This window comes from Petaurus breviceps, unplaced genomic scaffold (assembly GCF_028583685.1).
Source record: "Petaurus breviceps papuanus isolate PSGF00001 unplaced genomic scaffold, PetGlider_PUasm1.0 688, whole genome shotgun sequence".
NCBI classification, from domain to species: domain Eukaryota; kingdom Metazoa; phylum Chordata; class Mammalia; order Diprotodontia; family Petauridae; genus Petaurus; species Petaurus breviceps.
The window spans coordinates 16,783,792-16,792,122 of record NW_027186457.1 but is presented as its reverse complement, the minus strand read 5'-3'; the positions used below and the strand labels follow the sequence as shown (position 1 = coordinate 16,792,122).

At 34.1% G+C, this 8,331-nt stretch overlaps 1 non-coding gene across 1 annotated transcript; it reads left to right on the top strand.

Moving 5' to 3' along the window:
• The first annotated feature begins 5,540 nt into the window (after positions 1-5,540).
• Positions 5,541-5,643, top strand: LOC138174482 (U6 spliceosomal RNA). Its single transcript, XR_011171736.1, has one exon. It is a non-coding gene; the product is annotated as a U6 spliceosomal RNA (small nuclear RNA).
• The last annotated feature ends 2,688 nt before the right edge of the window (positions 5,644-8,331 follow it).

Here is an 8,331-nt window from a genome sequence, read left to right as displayed (position 1 = left end):
TTCTAAAACAAAATATTCTGAAAGTATGTTTCTTTTCCCCAGAAAAACAAAAAAAAAACTTTGTCTTGAACTTCATGTCAATCTAAAAAATAATGAAATACAAGAATTAAACTTCTCTTTGACCTCAGAAGTCAGAATTAAGAACATTGGATAGAAGTTATAGAGAAGCATATTTAGTTCAAGCACAAAGTGATACTTTGAAACAAATAAACAATTCATAATTAGAATGGGAAGCTTCATAGAATAGTCTCAAAGATTTAAAAGACACAAAGTTTAACAAAAGAGATTGGATAAACAGTTTTGGGTATGTGGTAGAGGGTACTATCATTATTTTTATTTTTGGGGGAGGCAATCAGAGTTAAATGACTGTCAAGTGTCTAAGGCCAGATTTGAACTCAGGTTCTCCTGAGTCCAGAACCAATGCTTTACGCACTGCATCACCTACCTGTCCCCAGGACACTACCGTGTTTCCCCGATAATAAAACCTGTACCGAAAATAAGCCCTCCCCTTACTGTGTAAGATTCTTCTAAAATAAGCCCTCCCTCGAAAATAAGCCCTATTGAGATTGCTACTGTAGTGAAGGTGATCCCCTGCGCTACATGCTACATTACGGTACCCTCTCTATGCACCGTCCCCCCCCCCATGAAACGCACACCACGCTCTGAGCTGCATCCAATCAGAGCTGCAGCAGTGAGTGCGTCATCCTGTTCTTTATTGAATTCATTATTGAATAAAGGTACATTTTTTTTGTTCACATTTACCTGTTTATTAAAATTGCTGTCAATGTTCATTAAAATAAGCCCTCCCCTGAAAATAAGCCCTCTGGTGTTTTTCGGTCCAAAAAATTAATAAGACAGTGTCTTATTATCGGGGAAACACGGTATTATAGACCTATTTTGGACTGTATGACTTCTAAAAATTTCTTTCTACTTGAAATTCTGTAGTTCTCTAACAATTATGTCCATTAGTCCAATGATGGTCGACAGTGGAGGCAAGCTTATAAGTTGCTATTCAGCAATAATTCTTTTATCCTTGGTTATTCCTGTCACAAATGCCTCCATTAGACTTAGTACTCATTGTATTTTGGTGGTAGATGTAAGATTCCACGATACTTTGGGGATATCTGATTCCTTCCTCCAGTAAGAAATTACAAAGAGATGAACAATTTGCATACATCGTTGCTACATGCCTGTTTAGTGAGGGAAAATGATTTTTTTAAATGAAAACTTTCCTCAGAATTGAAATAAAATTATAGGAAAAAAGTGAACAATTTGATGTTTTGGATATAATGATTGATTTTTTTCTTGTCAGAGTAATTGCCACTTCCTTCCTGTCACTTGCCAATCTATTCATTAGAAAGTCCCAAACAAGTAACCGTAGCCCAAAGGAATAGCAGTTGAGTAGAGAGATAGGGAATGCCAAAGACTTATTCATGACATGGCTATCTTTTTTTTTTTTTGCTGCTTGTGTTGTGGACATCAACTTCCTGGATTCCCATCATATGACATTGCTGGCTGAGCTAATTTGAACACCCATAAATACCAAGAGACTGAAAATATGACCAAGCAATGCAGATGTTACAGCTGCAGCTATAGCTGGCCTTTAAGTAATTACAATTTGACCTTTTGCTTTAGTAGGCTTTGGCAATATTAAAATCCTGTCCCAGTTAGTCAGTAAACATGAATTATTAAAGTCCCATATAATAACCGGTTCAGCCGTGTTCATCAGGGCATTTTTAATACTACCATATAGAACTGGAGATTACTTAAATTTGATCTGATGATCCTGAAGGGCATGAAGCATTACTGGTAATTTTTTTAAAGCTTCTCAAGTACAACATGAATAGCTTCATTAAGTCCCAAGTTGCTAGGAATGTTAAACTTTTCAAAGCTGATTGAGTTGCTTTTATCACCATTTAGTGGAACATCTAGTAGTTTGGGACACCTTCAGAAAAGGGATGTCACAGCAGATAGGAAGGCTCTCCAGTAGGTTGACCTTACACTGGGCAACTGCCCAAGATGTTAGTTGACAATTGTAGAGTGTAGAGGCAAGTGTGGGGCTTGGGGAAACCCAACCACCAAACTAAGCATATGTATACATAAACTCTGCTGCACTGAGAAGGCAAAGATTCACCTCTCAAGTATTCATTTTATTATCTTTTTTTATATTACTCTGCAATTTACCATAGGAAAGCTAGCCTGGTATGAGCACCCTCTCAGTGTTTAGAGAATTAAGAGTAGTTTTAATCTTTCATTTTCTCTTGTGTTAATGGTGTGTTTAGGTGGGCCATGCTATGCCATTCCATGCAGAAACTGATGTGGAAAATATGGTGGTGGAAATTAAGACTAGAAAAAAAATCTATATTTAAGTAGGAAGAAAATAATAATAATTAACATTTATATGGTATTTTAGGGTTTGTAAAATGTATTACCTATATTGTCTCCTTTAATTTACATAATGCTCCTCTGAGATAGGTGGTATTAATATTTCTACTTTACAGATGACAAAATCGAAGCCAATAAATTAAATGGCTTTCTCAAGGTCATATAGCTAGCAAGTGTTCAAGGAAAAAATGAAGCCCAAGTTTTCTTTACTTCAAGTGCAGAACTCCATCCAGTAAACCACCTAGCTCAGATATATATATATATATATATATATATATATATATATATATATAAAGAAAACATAAAAATATTATTTGTGAAATGAAAAGCTAGCCTGGCCAAGTTTTCATGAATTGATTTCTTATATTTTTCATAACTAGATTAACAGTATCATGGAATTATGGCACCATAGAACCACAGATTGGAAGGGATCTATTGCTTACCTGAGTTAATCTGCACCCCCATAGCATGAAAAATAGTTCAAAATGCAAACACATTCTACCGTGATGACAAATACAGTTAATGCACCTTGAGGAGAAATAGCCATCAGATAAAACAAATAGATGAACAAAAATAATCACAAAAATAGTGTCTTGGAATCATTAACTTCTCACATTATTTCAAAAGAAAAAGGAAATATAATGCTTATGACACTCTCTAGGATATGATTAACTCTAAAAATTATATATGTGTGGTTGTATATGTGTATATGTGCATATATATGTATGTGCACACATATGCACATATATAGTGCGTTCATTTTGCATTCAAACAATGTGGCCAGCCTATCAGAGTTGTGTTCGCTGAAGCAGAGTTTGAATGCTTGGCAGCTTAGTTCAGGTGAGAACCTCAGTGTCTGGTACCTTCTCCTGCCAGGTGATCTTCAGAATCTTCCTAAGACAATTCAAATAGAAGTGATTCAGTTTCCTGGCATGGCTCTTGTATACTGTCCAGGTTTCATAGCCAGACAACAATGAGGTCACCCCCATGACTCTGCAGACCTTCAGTCTGGTAATCAGTCTAATGTGTCTTCTTTCCCATACTTTCCTTCAGAGTTTCCCACATGCTGAGTTAGCTCTGGCAATGCGTGCATCAACCTCGTTATCAGTATGTACATCTCTGGAAAGTACAAGACCAAGGTAAGTGGACTTATCCACAGCATTCAAGACTTCTCCATTTACTGTACCTTATGGTTCCACCTACCGATGGTGTGGTAGTTGCTGACAGACCACATACACACATGCATATGCATTGCACATGTACATATAACTTAAATTGTCTTGCATATATGCTTATGTGTATACATTTAACCAACCATTTATGTGACTTTGTTATATACAGTAGGTATATATGTATGACTGTGTGTTATATGTGTGTATACATGAATACATTGGTAAACATATAAGTCACATTAATGATTCATTGGTGTTTAGCTGTGGGTATAGATATCATTATATAAATAACAATGGCATATTAGTTAAATACATGTAAAGGTATTCTGTAGATATATACATATGAATATATGTATATTTTACATATATATAACTTTACACATTAATTAGTCTACTTATTAATTAATGACTGGTGTACCTGAAAAAAATGGAACTTATAAAATCAAAGAACGTCAGACTCTGGAGGATCTTTAAGGATAAATTTCATCTAAACTATTCATGTTATACATGGAGACACTGAGTGATATGTCCAAATGACTTAGGTCTAGTAATTCTCAGTTCAGCATTCTTTCTACTTGGCTACCAATCATTTCTCAAGAATTTTCTATAAATCAATGGAAAGAGTTGGAAAGATTAATCTCTGGAAGAAAAGTACTATATGACTAAAAAAATTGTCTTTCAGTTATGTTTCAGTATACTTGTCTGACACTTTGTGACCCCATTTGGGGTTTTCTTGGCAAAGATACTGGAGTGATTCACCATTTCCTTCTCCAGCTCATTTTACAGATGACAAAAGTGAGGCAAATAGTGTTAAGTGACTTGCCCAGCGTCATATAGCTAGTAAATATATCTGAGGTCAGATTTTGCCTCACAAAAATGAGTCTTCCTAACTCTAGGTTCATCACTCTATCCACTGCACCACCTAGCTACCCATTCAGTCAAACATGTTTCTACAATGTACATAGAATTACCATTTCTTGAGTAAAGTGACAATTTCACTGTTATCTCTGGATCCAATCTCTAAGCATCTTTCTTGACACATAGTAAATGCTTTTGTTTGATATAACACATTTCCTGGAACATTACATGTACTAATAAATGTTTAATGACTTGATTGATTCATTTTTAAAAGGTTTTTTTCTTAAAATCAGAGTACAAGTTCTTGCAAATTCTACCAAACTCTCACCAGAAGACTGACCACTAAGTAAACAAGTCTTCTTTTTTTAAGTTACAGTAAATTATGGAACTTTGGAAGTAAAGTAAGTTATAATAATAAAATGCATTAAGACTTCAGTCAACCCCTCCTAGGTATGTATTCCAAAGAGATCACAAAAAAGGAATAAGGACCTCTGTGTGCAAAATTATTTATAGCAGCCCTTTTCATGGTGGCAAAATATTAGGAGTTGAGGGGATGCCCATCAGTTGGGGAATGGCTGAACAAGTTGTGGTAAATGAATATAATGGATTACTATTGTATAATAAGAAATGATGAACAGGCATATTTCAGAAAATACTAGAAAGACTTGTAAAAACTGATGCCATGTGCAATGAGCAGAATCAAGAAAACATTGTACAAAGTTTCAGCAACACCATGCAATAATGAACTCTGAATGATCAGCTTCAATGATCCAAGGTAAGTACAAGGGACTGAAGAAGGAAAATTATATCCGAAGCCTGATAAAGAACTGATGGACTCTGAATGCAGAACAAAGCATGATTTTCACTTTATTCTTTCTAGTACTGTTTCCTCTCCCACAACTCTGGTGAATATGGATATACATTTCACATGATAGCATATGTATGAATTATATCAAACTGACTACCCTTGTCAGCAGAAGGGAGGGTAGGAGGCTGGGATAAGAAATTTGGAACTCAAAATCTTGTAAAAATGAATGCTAAAAATTTTCTTGATATGTAATTGTGGTAAAAATGCTATTTAAAGCAAAATTAAAAAGACTAAGTCAGAATGGAGTGTCTTAGTTTTTGCTTCAGTAGCACATATACTAAAATTGCAATAATATAGAGGAGATTAACATGACCTCTGCACAAGGATGGCACACAAATTCAAGGAGTGTTCTATATATTGAGATGTTCGGTAGGTTAATAAATAGGAGGGCAAAGTAGTGGGTAGAAATAAAGCAGAGGAATGAGAAGGGATAGGGTAAATAGAGTAAGTAAGATAATAAGGAAAATACATAAAAAGTAATTGTACCTTAGAATGTGAATGGGATGAATTTATCCATAAAATGGAAATGGTTAGCAGGTTAAAAATTTGAATTGAAGAATATGTTGCTTTCAGGAAACATTATAAAGATAAGAAATACATTCAAATATAAAATAAAAGGAAGTAGTATAACTTAAGTTTAAAAAAGCAGCAGTAATAATCATAATCTCAGACAAAGTTAAAATTAAAAGAGATTTAATCAAAAGAGAAAAAATAGATAAACTGCACTTTGTGTCAACATTATTATTCAATATTGCTTTAGGGTATTTAAACAATAGAAAATACCGGAGCATATGCTTGCAAAAACAAACATGGAAACTATATGAACACAAACATAAAACATTCTTTATACAGATAAACTCAGATAGGAATAATAGAAATAATATATATTTCTATGGGTAGGTACAGCTAATATATGCATATGTGTGTGTGTGTATATACATATATATGTATAATCACCATTATACCTAACCAATCTCTTTATTCAATGTCATCCCAATTGAATTACTTTTAAAAAATTACTAAGTTAAAATAAATAATAACAAACTTCCTTTGGAAGAACAAAAGTTTGGGAACTTCACAAAAAAACAGGGGGAAAAATATGAAGGAAGTAAGTAAAACAGTATCTGACCTTAAACTATATTATAAAGTGAGAGCATTGTTAAAGTATAAAATGGAGGATTTTCATTATTTTAAGTTTGTTTTTTCTTGTATAAATAAACCTGTACAGCCAAGAATAGAAAGAATGCAGAGAATTTTCAAGACAGAGTAAAGAAAAAGACACAGATACTCTCTTAGATAGGATGCTATCAGTTTGTAATGTTGCTGTTGTGTAGGAAATGATGAGCTGGTTGAGTTAGAAAAGTATGAACTTGAACTTTTGAAGGAAGAATCTATCAACCTTTGGAGAAACAGATGATAGGTGGAAGCAAGCATAATACAGTCTTCCATATAAGTGTAGATGTGTAGATATGTGTATGCACAAACATGTATGTGTATATAGCTATGTGTGTGTATATCTGTTTGTGTGTGCTTAATTGTAACCTTCTTTAGACTGGGGTGGTGGTGGAAAAATAAAGCAAAAGTGCACAGAGAACAGAAGAAAAGCAGCTGGGCAGAAAAGAATAAAGAAAACCTTTGCATGAAACCTTTACTTGAAAAAGTATACTATGTTGTGGAAATGTGTGTTTCATGACATAAATTTTAAAAAATTAAATAAATGAAATATCTTCATCATCTAGCATAAGTATGCCTCATCAATCAATTGTAGAACTAATACAATTCATACCTAATGATGTAGTAATAATAAATAATTAAAGATTGGTTAATCAAATTAAAAAATTATTTTTTCTGAACTCTTGAAGCTTGCTGTATTAAATTATTCAACAAAAAATTATCAAGTGCCCACCTTGTACTCAGAGCTTAGAATGAAAGTTCAAAGAATGAAAAAAAAAATCACAGCTCAACAGGAATGTACATTCAACTAAGGGAGAGAATGTGTATTCAAGCATTCACATCACAAATACAAATTGAATAAACACAAATAAGTAAATTAAAAATAGCCAATTACAATGGGTCCCCTCACTTCCTGGCCAACAAAAGGAGAAGAAATGGAAATGGTGTCAAATTTTATATTCCTGGGCTCAAATATCACTGCAGATGGCAACTGCAGCCATGAAATTAAAAGACACTTGCTCTTTGGAAGGAAAACTATGGCCAATCTGAACAGCATACTAAAAAGCAGAGTTATCACCTTGCAGATAAAGTTCTGTATAGTCAAAGATAAGCTTTTTTTTTCTAGTAGCAATGTACATCTGTGAAAATTTTACTATAAGGAAAGCTGAGTGTCACTGGGGATTTCTGAGAATCCCTTTGACAGCAAATCAGCCAATAATCTTTTTAAAAATAATATTTTATTTGCCCAATTATATGTAAAAACAACTTTAACAGTCATTTAAAAATAGTTTTGATTTTAAAGTTCTATCTATCTATTCCCTCTACACTCTGAGATGTTAAGCAATCTGAAATAGGTTATATTTGTCAAATTATTTTAAACGTTTCCCTATTAGACATTTTGTTTAAGAAAATGAAAGAGAGAGAGAGAGAGAGAGAGAGAGAGAGAAAGATAGAGAGAGAGAGAGAAAGAGAGAGAGAGAGAGAGAGAGAGAGAGAGAGAGAGAGAGAGAGAGAGAGAGAGAGAGAGGGAGAGAGGGAGGGATGGCTAGGTGGCACAGTGAATAGAGCACTGACCTTGGAGTCAGGAGTACCTCAGTTCAAATCTGGCCTCAGACACAGTACAAAAACTAGTCATGTGACCCTGGGCAAGTCACTTAACCCCATCCCCCCCCCCAAAAAAAAAGGTGGAAAAAAAAGAAAATGAGAGAGAGACAGACATAGAGAAAGAGACAGAAAGAGAAGAAGGAAGGAAGGAAGGAAAGAAAGAGAAAGAAGGGAAGGAAGGAGGAATGAAAGGAAGGAAGGAAGGAAGGAAGGAAGAAAGAAAGAAAGAAAGAAAGAAAGAAAGAAAGAAAGAAAGAAAGAAAGAAAGAA